The following is a 15,019-nucleotide window of genomic DNA, read 5'->3' as shown; positions in this document are numbered from 1 at the left end:
GGACAGGGGATTGATCTCCCAAGGGAGGTCCCCTGATCTGAGTCACGGCACCAAAATGTTATGTGCATCCGTGTGAAGAGACCACCAAACTGGCTTTGTGTGAGCCACATGGCTGTTTATTTCACCTGGGTGCAGGCGGGCTGAGTCCGAAAAGAGAGTCAGCAAGGGGAGACAAGGGTGGGGCCGTTTTATAGGATTTGGGTAGGTAAAGGAAAATTACAGTCAAAGGGGGGTTGTTCTCTGGTGGGCAGGAGTAGGGGTCACAAGGTGCTCAGTGGGGGAGCTTTTTGAGCCAGGATGAGCCAGGAAAAGGAATTTCACAAGATACTATCATCGCTTAAGGCAAGGGCCGGCCATTTTCACTTCTTTTGTGGTGGAATGTCATCAGTGAAGGTGGGGCAGAGCATTTGCAATTCTTTTGTGATTCTGCAGTTACGTCAGGCCATCTGGGCGTTTACGTGCAAGTCACCTGGGATGTGATGGCTTGGCTTGGGCTCTGAGGCCTGATGGGGACAATTGTTGAAAGACATCTTGTTCCTAACTAGCTGTCTCACTCATCACCTTCATGTTCCTGGAATTCATGATACAAAAGACAATGTACAGCCAATCAATATCTTATCTTATTTTAATGCAAATGCTTGGTAAACAACTTAGGAATTGCCTTTCTTTTCCTTTAAAAATCCACTTGTAACTGCTGCTTCTCAGAGTGTATATTCAGGGCAAATCTATGCTCCTGGGTTGCAATCCTCAAGCTTGGCTCAAATAAACTCCCTATTTCTATTAAGTTTGCCTCAGGGTTTTCCTTTAGGGTGACAGAGTCAAAGGAGACTATTCTGAAGCTTTAAGATTTAATGTCTGCCCTGCTGGGTTTTGGACTTGCGTGGGGCCTGTTACTCCTTTCTTTTGGCTGATTTTTCCCTTTTGGAGTGGGAATGTTTACTCAATGTCTGTTTCACCATTGTATCTTGGAAGTAAACAACTTGTTTTTGATTTTACAGTCTCATAGCTGGAAGGAACTTGCCTTGTGTCTCAGATGGGACTTTGGACTTTTGAGTCAGTGCTGGAACAAGTTAAGACTTCTGGGGACTATTGGAAGGAATAATTGCATTCTGCAATGTGAGAAGGACATGAGACGTGGGGGGCCAGGGGCAGAATGCTACGGTTTGGATATGATTTGTTTGGCCCCACCAACTCTCCTGTTGAAATTTGATCCCCAGTGTTGAAGGTGGGGCTGGTGGGAGGTGTTTGGATTGCCTGGGGAAGATCCCTTGTGAATGCCCTGGTGCCATTCTCACCAGAGCGAGTGCGTTCCCACTCTTAGTTCCTGTAAGATCTGGTTATTGAAAAGAGCTCAACAGCTCCTCTCCTCTCACTCTTCCTTCCTCCCTCACCCTGTGATCTCAGCACACACTGGCTCCCCTCCACCTTCCACCATAGGTAAACTTCTTAAGGCACTCACCAGAAGCAGATGCTGGCACCATGCTTCTTGTACAGTCTGCAGACCTGAAAGCCAAATAAACTTTTCTTTGCAAATTACCCAGTTTCAGATATTCTTTTTTTTTTCTTTTTTTTTCTTTTTGAGACAGAGTCTCGCTCTGTTGCCTGGGCTGGAGTGCAGTGGCTCCATCTCAGCTCACTGCAAGCTCTGCCTCCCGGGTTCCCGCCATTCTCCTGCCTCAGCCTCCCGAGTAGCTGGGACTACAGGCGCCCGCCACCTCGCCCGGCTAATTTTTTGTATTTTTCGTAGAGACAGGGTTTCACCGTGTTAGCCAGAATGGTCTCGATATCCTGACCCTGTGACCCACCCACCTCGGCCTCCCAGAGTGCTGGGATTACAGGTGTGAGCCACCGCGCCCGGCCTAGATACTCTTTATAGCAACACAAATGGACTAAAATGGCATCTTAATGAAAGAGCAGTAAGTTCTTAAAGAAGTGACAAGACAAAGGAAACAGACTTTTGAGTTTCTAGAGTAGCAATTTGTGGGAAGGGAAATATATAGGCAGATTAATGGTACATGAGGGCTAGTTAGTAAGGTTTGCTATGTAGGTTCCTTTGGGGAATCTCCAGGATGATAAGAATCTAGGGTCATCTCCAGCTCTCTGGTGACTCACTTCTGTCTTTCCTGGTAGAAAGGGGAGGGAGGACATCTTTACAAATTTCTGTCCTCCTTTTAGGCAAATAGGGGGAGGGCAGAAAGCTTTCCTTGGATTTGCTTCTTCTCAATTGCCTTCAGGTCAAAATAATTCTATGCCAAATTGGCACATTTTGGAGTGGTATGTTCTACTACTGTTCAAATTCAATTGTCATAAATTACTCCCCCAGGAACAACAGGGATGGTTGATTTTTTTTATTTGTTTGCTTATTAAGACACAGGGTCTCACTCTGTCACCCAGGCTGGAGTACAGTGCTATAATTACGGCTCATTGTAGCCCCAAACTCCTGGGCTCAAGTAATTCTCCTACCTTAGCCTCCTGAGTAGCTAGGACCACAGGCTTGTACTACTACGTCTGGCTAATATTTTATTTTATTTTTTATAGTGACAGAGCCTCATTATGTTGCCCAGGCTGGTCTTGAACTCCTGGCTTCAAGCTATCCTCCAACCTGAGCCTCCTAAAATGCTGAGATTATAGGCATGAGCCATTACACTCAGGTAAAAATTGATTCTTACAATCACTGACTAGAAGTCAGCACTACATATAAACAAATGTTGCCACAAGACTGTCATATCTCCCATCTATTCTCCTAAAGGCCCACTTATTTTTCCGATGGTATATAAACCCCAAATTCTAACCGTCTCCTTGAGGCACATTTTTTCTTGTGAACTCTGTATGTATATTATGAAAATCTACATTTTCTCTTTCTAAGCTGTATTTTGTCAGTTTAATTTGCAGACCCACAATCAGCAAAGCTAAGAGAGCAGAGGAAAAAATTTTCCTCCTCAAAGTAGTGGCAAAGATAATTTTCGTTCAAACTGACAATGGACAGATTAAAAGGAGAAAAAACATACAAATGTATTGATATGTATAAGAACAGGAGCCATACATAACATGAGACTCAAAGAAGGGTCAGATGGCTGAAGCTTAAATAGTGCCCTCTTCATTGGAGAATGCAGGAAATTGTGAGAGGTTAGTAAATGATTTTCAGGGGGAATAAATGGGCCTGGAAGATAGATAATGGTCTGGGACAAAGTTCCTCTGGGTACCGGGGCACATGGTGGGAAGGTGAGGAGCAGAATCTCACTGTGAACAAAGGTTGTCTTACTATGCAGATAAAGTCTCCCAGGTAATCTCTTGGAGCTACCCTCAGAAAAATAGATAAAACGTCTATGCCAGGCATGGTGGCTCACGCCTGTAATCCCAGCACTTTGGGAGACTGAGGCAGGTGGATCACCTAAGGTCAAGAGTTTGAGACAGTCTGACATGAAGAAACCCCATCTCTACTAAAAACACAAAATTAGCCAGGCATGGAGGTGCATGCCTGTAATCCCAGCTACTCGGGAGGTTGAGGCAGGAGAATCACTTGAACCGGGAGGTGAGCTGAGATTGCGCCATTGCGCGCCAGCCTGGGCAACAAGAGTGAAACTCCATCTCAAAACACACACACACACACACACACACACACACACACATACACACACACACACACACCCCACAACACAAAAAACATTCACCTGGGCATGGTGACTACTTTTAGTCTTTTCTCTTCTCTGGTAATTAGTATTTCCTGCATATTTGATGACATTCTAAGGAGAGGATCTTAAGAAATTGCATTTCTCTTGGAAGAAGGTTTCCCTAGTCACATAAGGGAACTCCAGAGGGAGCTCCTGCCTGTGCTTCATAGTGGGGGTTTGGTGGGTGAGAAAAAAGAGAAGGTTAGAAAATCCTTGGTTCTGAGAGAACTTCTGAGGCCTTCTAGTGTTCTTTCATTCAAAAGTGCTCAGCATGCCAAAGCACTGTATTTTGGGGGTATTGTGCTCTCAGCCTCAACACTGACAACAAAAGGTGATATCTTTCTTCTACTTTCCTTTACTAATGTTCAGCTTCCTGATACTTTCACCCACTAGATTGGTGGTCCCCATCCTTGGCTGCTCAGTGGAATCCCATGGGGAGCTTTTAAAACTATGGAAGCTGTCCAGTGCTTGCTTTGAGAGTCTGAGGTGGGAGGATCACTTGAGGACAGGAGTTCAAGACTAACTTTGGCAACATAGCGAGACTCTCTCTCAAGCTATATGTGTATATGTGTGTGTGTGTGTATGTATGTATATATTTCAGACATGGTGACACATGCCTGTAGTTCTAGTTACTTGGAAGACTGAGTTGGGAGGATTGCTTAAGCTGAGGAATTCAGGGTCACAGTGAGCTATGATCATGTCATTGCACTCCAGCCTGGGCGAAAGAGCGAAACTCTGTCTCTCTTTAAAAAAAAGGTGGGGAGGAGGGTGAGGGTGATGCTTGGACCCTTGGGCCCTGCTGCAGAGGATCAGATTTAATAGTTTGGGCTGGCTGATTAAAAACTACTGTCTTAGACTCTTCAGCTGTGGCTGTGGCAAATCAACCCAGGTGCCCTTTACCACATTTGCCAACTTTTCTTCCTTCATTGACCTAGAACTCATTTAGTGAGAAACTAATGAACACTTAGTTGTAAATGGATGATTTACTCCCCTCCAAGAAGTGGAGGGAAGTACTTTTAATGTGAAGATACTGGTGAACAATAACAGTTCTCTAATTTTCAGACTATTTGGCAGTATAGAAACGTAAAGTGAACCTCTAGGGAATTTACTCTGAGAGTCAAGTGAAACTTTTGAGGCCAGACTCTAAGCTAGGGTTGCCAACTCTAACCACACATTAGAATCACCTGGGAGCTTTTTTATTTTTATTTTTATGTTTTTTTAAGAGACAGAGTCTCACTCTGTCATCCAGGTTGGAGTGCAGTGGCATGATTTCATTGCTCACTGTAGCCTTGAACTTTTTGGGCTCAAGGTGTCCATCCTCCTGCCTCAGCCTCCCAAGTGGCTGGGATTACAGGTGTGTACCACCACACCTGGCTAACTTTTAAAACATTTTTTTTGTAGAGATGGAGGAGGAGGTCTCGTTGTATTGCCCAGGCTAGTTTTGAATTCCTGGCCTCAAATGATCCTCTCACCTCAAGCCTCCCAAAGGGCTGGGATTACAGGCATGACCCACCATGGCTGGCCCACTTGGGAGCTTTAGAAAACACCAACAAACCCCTATCCCAGACCACAGAACTCAGAATTTTGGTGTGGTTGGACAAGGGCATTTTTTAAAGTTCCATAGGTGATTTTAATGTGCAGTTGAGGTTGCAAACCTCTGCCCTCAAGGCTTTGTGCTTTCCTTAGTTTCTTGCTCTACTCTTTTCATCTGTTCTGGGTTCTAAGGAGATGTTTTGATCTTGGAGTTTCATTTGTTTATTTATAATTGCCCCAGAGCAACATGAGCTCACAAGTGGAGGGTTGGGGTTGGCTCTTCCTGTAGGTAAATGTGGTAAGTTAGAGACCGTCTGTGTGAGTGTGTTTGTGTGTGTGTGTGTGCTGGAGATCTATGTAGCTGCATCAGTCTACACACGTACCTTGAGAGAGAAGCTATTCTGCTTATCCACATGCTACTTACTTGGTAATTTCACATGTGTCCATCACAAATTAGAATCAAGGAACAAGTCCCCCAGAGGTTCCTCTATCATCAGATAGGGTCCCTGAAATCATTACAGGTTGAGCAACCCTGATTCACAAGTTCAAAACCTGAAATGCTCCAAAACCCAAAACTTTTACATTTTATTTTATTCAATTTTATTTTCTTAGAGACAGGGTCTCATTCTGTTGCTCAGGCTGAAGTGCAGTGAGTGGTGCAATTATAGCTCACCGCAGCCTTGATCTCCTGTGCTCAAGTATTCTCCCACCTCAGCCTCCTGAGTAGCTGGGACTATAGGCATGCACCACCACACTTTGCTCAAAATCCAAAACTTTTGAGTGTTGACTTGATACCACAAGTGGAAAATTTTATACCCCATGTGATGGGTCACAGTTAAAATGCAAGTGTACAACACACAGTTCATTTGGAGTCCCCAAGGGAAAAAAGACAGTCCCAGTTCCCTTCACTGCAATGTATCTTTTCTGCCCATGCCCAGATTCCTTCACACAAGCACACCCACGAAGGGTAACAAAATGATATGTGTGCAGTTTGGATGTGCCAGTGGCAGGTTTCCCACAATGCAGTACATGGGGCAAGGCCTGACAGTGTGTGCATTATTCATTGTTTTTTCTTTTTTTAAATTCTCTTCTCTGTAGTGAAGAGATGTTCTTGAAAATGTCAAAAAGGCCTGCAGATACCTTTATGCGTAAGAGCAAAAGTAAAAGAGGAAATATTTATGTGTATAGCACAGAAAGTCAAGCTGTTGAAAAAGCTGGACAGTGGCGCAAATGCACAACATCTTACAGAAGAGTATAGTGTTCGAATGGCCATTGTATATGACCTGAAGAAACAGAGGGATAAACTGTCGAGGCTCTACACTGAGTGATGAACGGAAGAAGTTAATGAAACATAGAAAAACCCTACATAAAGCTAAAAGTGAAGATCCCAATTGTGTATTGAAAGAGTGGATCTATCAGCACTGCCATGAACACATGCCCCTTAATGGTACGCTGATCATGAAACAAGCAAAAATGTGTCACAGTGAACTAAAAATTAAAGGGAACTATAAAAAGTCAACATATTGTTTGCAGAAATGTAAGAAAAGACCCCAACATTACATTTTTTAAGATTTCTGGTGACTAAACATCTGCTGATCACAAAGCAGTGGAGGAATTCACTGATGAGTTTGCCAAGGTCATTGCTGATGAAAGTCTGATGCCAGAATGAGTCTATAATGCTGATGAAGCATCATTGTTTTAGTATTATTGCCCCCAAAAGACACTGACTACAGCTAATGAGACAGACCTTGCAGGAATTAAGGATGCCACAGACAGAATAAGTGCTGGGGTGTGCTGATGCGGCAGGCATGCTAAGTGTACACTTGCTGTGATAGGAAAAAGCTTGCATCCTTGCTGTTTTCAAGGAAAGAATTTTGTGGCCGGGCGTGGTGGCTCACGTCTGTAATCCCAGCACTTTGGGAGGCCAAGGCAAGCGGATCACGAGGTCAGGAGATTGAGACCATCCTGGCTAACAAAGTGAAAAACCAGTCTCTACTAAAAAATACAAAAAATTAGATGGGCGTGGTGGTGGGCGCCTGTAGTCGCAGCTACTCAGGAGACTGAGGCAGGAGAATGGTATGAACCTGGAGGCAGAGCTTGCAGTGAGCCGAGATCACGCCACTGCACTCCAGCCTGGACAACAAAGCGAGACTCCGTCTCAAAATAAATAAATAAATAAAATAAAAAATAATTTCTTATCAGTTTATTATTATGCTAACAGAAAGGCATGAATCACTAGGGACATCTTTTCTGATTGTCTTCACAAACATTTTGTACCAGTGGCTTGTGCTCACTGCCAGGAAGCTGAACTAGATGTTGACTGCAAGATTTTATTATTTCTTGACAACTGTTCTGCTCATCCTCTGGCTGAAATTCTCATAAAAAATAATGTCTATGCCATGTACTTTCCCCAAACATGGCTTTATTAATTCAATTCATGTGACCAGGGTATCCTGAAATCAATAAAGAGTAAATATAAAAACTGCTGTTAGCATGTAAAGAGAAGTGTAGGTGTGCAAGGTTTTCAAAAGAAGTTTAGCAAGAAGGATGCTATATATGCTGTTGTAAATTCTTGGAACACAGTGACTAAAGACAGTTGTACATGCCTGGAACAATGTCTGGCCTGCAACTATGTTCAGTGATGACAATGAACAAGGTGGTGATTTTGAAGGATTCCGTATGTCAAGTGAGAAAAAAGCAATGTCTGACTCCCTTACATATGCAAAAAACAAAACAAAACAAAACATAAAACAAAACAACAACAACAACAAAAAAAAACCCTCCAGAATCTGTCTCTACGCTGGGAGAAGTGGATATTGAAGAAGTCTTCAACATCAATAAGGAGGCTCTAGTTATTCATTCATTTACTGATGGTGAAAAAGCCAAAATGGTTCTTAATCAAGTTGATTATAATAACAGAGATATGAAGATGTTGTTGTTAATGTAACACTGCAGAAAAAGTGGCTATAGACCATGTGGTGAAAACATGTGATGGGCTTATTGAAGGGTTGGAGCGGTTTAACAGAGCAAGAAATCATGTCAGTTTATAAAATCCAAGAGAGATTTTAAGACAAAAACAGTTGTGAATAAGGCAGAAGACTCTGGAAGAAATATTCTAGAAACCACCTCCTCATCTCTACAAGACTCACTTCCTGGGCCCTCAACGGCTTCTGATGTTTCTTCTCACCTACGAAATAAAGTACAGCACACAGTAACTTTGTATTCAAAACACAACATCAGCTGGACCCTGGTGGCTCATGCCTTTAATCCCAGAGTTTTGGAGGCTGAGGTGGGAGGATGGCAAGCCCAGGAGTTGGAGACCAGCTTGGGCAACATAGCGAAAACCATCTCTACAAACAATTAAAAAAATTAGTTGGGCATGGTGGCATGTGCCTGTAGTCCCAGCTACATGGGAGGCAGAGGCAGGAGGATCACCCGAGCCTGGGGAGGTTGAGGCTGCAGTGAGCCATGATTGTGCCACTGCACACCAGCCTGAGTGACAAAGTGAGACCCTGTCTCAGAAACAAACAAACAAACAAAACACAAAACACAAAAAACAAACCCCACTAAAAATGACAACAAAAGCCTGCCATTGTTTGTGGCTGTTGTTTTGCAGCTGATCCAGGTGTTCTGGTGATGCTACTGTGTGGCTTAATTATGATGAGCATATTATTTTTTCACTCTATTAATGATACGTAAGATTTTTTACTCTTAAATACTTACATGTGAATAATGGTAAGAAAATGATTGCCTATCGGTGGCATATAAATTCAGAGTCAGGAGTGATGACAATGCCAAACAACCACAGATTGTCCACATGGGTGGCTGCGATTGTGACACCTTTGCTTTCTGATGGTTCGCTGTACACAAACTTTGTTCCATGCACAAAATTACTAAAAAAAGTTATGTAAAATTACCTTTAGACTACGTGTATGAGATGTATATAACACATAAATAAGTTTAATGTTTAGACTTGGGCCCCATATCCAAGACATCTCATTATATATAAGCAAATATTCCAAAATCTTTTTAACAATCTGAAATCTGAAACACTTCTTGTCCCAAGTATTTTAGATAAAGGATACTCGACCTGTATTGAATTAACATAGCATATTTGGCTTCACTGCTGAATTCCACCAAATAGTTAAGCACTAGTACCAATGCTACTCAAACTATTCTGAGAAACAGAAGAGGAGGTGATACTTCCAGACTCATTCTACAAGGCCAGCATTGTAGAATCCCAAATCCCAAATCCCAAATCCCAAAACCAGATAAAGACACATCAGAAAATGAAAACTATAGGCCAGTATAGCTGATGAACATTGATGCCAAAATCTTCAACAAAATACTATCAAATTGAATTCAACAATATGTTAAAAAAATCATTTATCATGACCAAGTGGGATTTATCCCAAGGATGCAAGGGTGGTTCAACATACACAAATCAATCAATGTGATACATCATATTTACAGAGTGAGGGACCAAAAAAATGATAATTTTAATTAATGCTAAAGAAGCATTTGGTAAAATTCAATATCCCTTCATGATAAAAACCCTCAACAAACTGGGTGTAGAAGGAGCATATCTTAACACAATAAAAGCTATATATGACAGACCCACAGTTAGTATTATACGGAATGGGGAAAAACTGAAAGCCTTTACTCTAAGATTTGGAACACAACAAGGATGCCCACTGTCACCACTGTTATTCAGTGTAGTACTGGAAATTCTAGCTAGACCAATCAGATGAGACAGACATGAAAGGCATCCAAATTGGAAAGGAAGAAGTCAAATTTATCCCTGTTTGCAGATGATATAATTTTATATTTGGTAAAACCTAAAGACCCAACCAAAAAAACTATTAGAACTGATAAACAAATTCAGTAAAGTTGCGGGATACAAAGTCAACATACAAAATCAAAAAATTTATAAATGTCAACATCGAACAATCTGACAGGAAATCAAGAAAGCAATCCCATTTACAATAGATACAAATAAAATACTTACGAATTAACCAAGAAGTGAAAGATCTCTGCAATGAAAATTACAAAACACTGATGCAAGAAATTGAGGAGGACACAAAAAATGGATATTCCATGTTCATGGATTGGAAGAATTGATATCATTAAAATATCTATACTACCCAAAGCAATCTATAGATTTAATGCAATCCCTGTCAAAATACCAATGACATTCTTCACAGAAATAGAAAAAAATCTAAAATTAATATGGAACCACAAAAGACCCAAGAGTAGCCAAAGCTCTCCTGAGCAAAAAGAGCAAAACTGGAGGAATCAAATTACCTGACTTTAATTATACTACAGAGTTATAGTAACCAAAATGGCATGGAACTGGCCTAAAAACAGACACATAGACCAGTGAAGCAGAATAGAGAACTCAGAAATAAATTCATACATCTACAGTAAACTCATTTTTGACAAAGTTTTCAAGAACATACATTGGGGAAAAGACCGTTTCTTCAATAAATGGTGCTGGGAGAAAACTGAATATCCGTATGCAGAAGAATGAAACTAGACCCCATCTCTCTCCATATACAAAAATCAAATCACAATGAATTAAAGGCTTAAATCTAAGGCCCCAAACTATGAAACTACTAAAAACAACATTGGCGAAACTCTCCAGGACACTGGAGTGGGAAAAGACTTTTCTTTTTGCTTTCAGGGACAGCAACCAAAGCAAAAATGGACAAATGGGATCACATCAAGTTAAAAAGCTTCTGCACAGCAAAGGAAACAACAAAGTGAAGAGACAACCCATGGAATGGAGAAAATCTTTGCAAACTACCTATCTGAAAAGGGATTAGTAACCAGAATACATAAGGAGCTCCAACAACTCTATAGAAAAAAAAATATAATAGATTTAAAATGGGAAAAAGATCTGAATAGACATTTCTCAAAAGAAGACATGTAAATGGCAAACAGGTATATGAAAAGGTGCTCTGCATCAATGATCATCAGAGAAATGCAAATCGAAACTACAATGAAATTTCACCTTACCCCAGTTAAGATGGCTTTTATACAAAAGACAGGCAATAATAAATGCTGGCAAGGGTGTGGAGAAAAGGGAACTCTCATTCACTGTTGGTAGGAATGTAAATTAGTACAATCACTATGGAGAACAGTTTGGAGGTTTCTCAAAAAACAAAAAATAGAGCTATCATATGATCCAGCAATCCCACTCCTAGGTGTATACCCAAAAGAAAGGAAATCTGTATATTGAAGAAGTATCTGCATTCTCACGTTTATTGCATCACTGTTCACAATAGTCAAGATTTGGAAGCAACCTGAGTGTCCATTAACAGACGAAGAAATAAAAAAATACAGTATGTATGCACAATGGGGTACTATTCAGCTATTTAAGAAAGAATGAAATCCTATCATTTGCAACAGCACGGATTGAGCTGGAGGTCATTATGTGAAGTGAAATAAGCTGGGCACAGAAAGACAAACATCACATGTTCTCACTTATCTGTGGGAGGTAAACATTAAAACAATTGAACTCATGGAGATGAAGAGTAGAAAGGGTTACCAGAGGCTGAGAAGGGTACCTGGACAGGGTGAGGATGGAGGTGAAAGAGGGATGATTAAAGGGTACAAAAAAAATAGTTAGAAAGAATAAATATGCTGGGCATGGTATCTCACGCCTGCAATCCCAGCACTATGGGAGGCCGAGGCAGGCGGATCACAAGGTCAGGAGATCGAGGTCATCCTGGCTAACACGGTGAAACCCTGTCTCTACTGAAAATACAAAAAAGTTAGCTGGGCGCGGTGGCAGGTGCCTGTAGTCCCAGCTACTCAGGAGGCTGAGGCAGGAGAATGGCGTAAACCCGGAAGGCGGAGCTTGCAGTGAGCCGAGATCGCGCCACTGCACTCCAGCCTGGACGACAGAGCGAGACTCTGTCTCAAAAAAAAAAAAAAAAAAAAAAAAAAGAATAAATAAGACCTACTATTTGCTAGCACAAGATGATGATAGTAAAAATAATAATAATAGTACATTAAAAATAAGTAAAAGAGTATAATTGGATTGTTTGAAACACAAAAGATAGATGCTTGAGGTGATGGATACCCTATATACCCTGATGTGATTATTACACTTTGCATGCTGTATCAAAACATCCAATGTAACCCATAGATATATACAACAATGTACCCACAAAAATTAAAATAAAACAAAAATACATAATATACTGATTGATGTTCTATGACCTCAAGTTAATTGGAAAAGTTGGATCAGGTGTCCTTAAGAAGGCAGGGAGCCCACAGGCATTTAAAATGCTTTGTATCCACTGTGATGGGCTGTTCCTGCCTGAAGGGGTCAGCTGCAAATATTTGAGATAGATTTACGTGCAACCAGTTAAGTAAGTTATTCCTATGTGTGTCTGTGTTAGGGATTATAATATTATTATAATATTTGTTGCACACTTGTGTACTAGATACTGTGCTAGGCACGCCAGAATGTATTTTTTTTTTTTTTTTTTTTTTTTTTTTTTTTTGGGACGGAATCACTCTGTGGCACGATCTTGGCTCGCTGCAACATCCGCCTCCCAGGTTCAAGCAATTTTCCTGCCTCAGCCTCCAGAGTAGCTGGGACTACAGGCGCCCGCCACCACGCCTGGCTAATTTCTTTTTGTATTTTTAGTACAGACGGGGGGGTTTCACCATGTTGGCCAGGATGGTCTCGATCTCCTGACCTAGTGATCCGCCCGCCTCGGCCTCCCAAAGTGCTGGGATTACAGGCGTGAGCCACCGCGCCCCGCCCACATCAACCTTTATAGGCAGGTAGTACTATATCTCCATATTAGGGAGAGGAAACAGAAGCACAAGGAAGTCAGGCGGCTGACCCAGGCTCGTTTGCCGCTGGGGTTTCAAATCCAGGGCTTTCTGCAGGATCAGCACTGTCAGCACAACACTCGCACTCTGGACTCACCACTTGCAACCTGGGTGCTCCGTGAAGGCCTGGGTTTGATTAAAGAGTCTCAGAAAGCGCCCAACGGCATTTCCTGGAGACCTTTCAGAATGGCCAGCTGCCTAGATGGTGAGCAAAGCACCAGGAAATGCCTCCCTCTGGGGAAAATCCAAGTGGGGACTGGAGCTGGTAGGCGACTGTGGATGCAGGGCTCTCACGCCCCTGGCAGGCTGGCTGGGCTGGGCGGTGCTGTTAATTCAATGCAGATTGAGTGTCCTTTACCCAAAATGTTTGGGACCAGAAGTGTTTCAGATTTTGAATTTTTTTTTTCTTCAGATTTTGGACTATCTGTATATACAGAATGAGATCTCTTGGAGAGGGGGCCCAAGTCTAAACATGAAATTCATTTTTTTATATACATCTTATACATGTAGTCTGAAGGTAATTTTACACAGTGTTTTAAATAGTTTTGTACATAAGACAAAGTTAGTGTACATTGAAACACCCGGGTCACCACCGATAGAAATGTCTTAGCGGAGAATAAACTTGGCTTCCCAAGTCCTGTCTGTGGGTAGAGGGCCCTCAAATCCCAACACATTCCAACATCTCCCTCTGCTGGCCTCTGCCTGACATTACAGACAAAGAATAGATTTATTCCCCCACCCAAGTCTGGCACCCCACTGCCTCTAACATACACACATCTTGCAGACATAAGAGATTTTAGTGCCTCTGCATCTCTTTCCCTCTTCTTTTGGTAGCACTGCTCTGTTCTCTGGAGGGGAGACTGGCCGTCTCCCCTTGCCCACGTTACCTGTTCCCAACGGAACCACAATCTCAGAATCCTGTCATTCCTGGCTGTGGCAAGGGGCACGTGGCCTGGGGGTGGTGACAGTAATGGATGGGTCTGAGGGGTGGGTGCCTAGCCAATGCAAATGGGACAGTTCTGGGGCATTATGTATACACCTGGAAGTCCCTTCTTCCTCTGGTGTCTCTGTAGGTGGGGCAGTCAGCGGCCACTGCCCTCCTCTCTGCCTAAGAAAGTCCCTCCCCAGCAGGACAGAGCAAGGCCACTGCACAGAGACATCCAAGGGAGGGAAGGCTGGAGGAACACTCAGATCCACACCCTGGATCTATGTTCCTAGATCCAGGCCCAGTGGGCCAACCAGCTTGCTGTGGGACTTGAAACTGAAGTGGAGAAAAAAAGCCCCACACGTTGAAGCTGGGGGCTTGCTAGAGAGTTGACCACCATCGCAACTGAGCATGTGGACTTGGCTGCGCACACTGGTCACTGTACCTGGGAATATACTCAGTCAGTCTGTACAGTATTCATTGGCATTCACTTTATTTGTTTTTCAGCCATTTCTTAAGTACATCTTTTTGTGTTTTTCCACCCCCCAACCCCCATCCCAACTGCCAAGCTCTCACTGTCTCCTGAACAGGGGCAGGTACTTTCATTTTACCCAGTGGTGCAGGTCCTGGTCTTGTGATTTTAAATTAGAAAGACATCAGGCCAAGCCTCAGTTTACCCAGTGATGGGGGAGCCCTATGGCAGGAGCACACCTGGTCTCTTCTCGTCTCCCACACAGCCTCTGGCTGCAGTGATGCTGGAACCCATGCAGGCAGGATGTTCCCAAATGTCCCTTAGTGGAGTAACAAATGACAATGGCTTGGCAATCATATTGCCTAGAGCTGGGAGTCCCAAATGCAGTAACAACAATTAAGAGGGTAAATGTTAACACTAATGTCGCTAATGTCGCTTCTGCATTCTAGGGATGATGGTAAAATTCTCATTTCTCGTACAGGGAATAGGAGGAATTCCTCCCTCTATGGTAGTCAGCCTGGCATCTGGTCCTGCTCTGCCCTGGAGGTCCAGAATCCAGGGCCTGCC

This window comes from Rhinopithecus roxellana, chromosome 14 (assembly GCF_007565055.1).
Source record: "Rhinopithecus roxellana isolate Shanxi Qingling chromosome 14, ASM756505v1, whole genome shotgun sequence".
Taxonomy (NCBI): Eukaryota; Metazoa; Chordata; class Mammalia; order Primates; family Cercopithecidae; genus Rhinopithecus; species Rhinopithecus roxellana.
Note: the sequence above shows the minus strand (reverse complement) of the source record.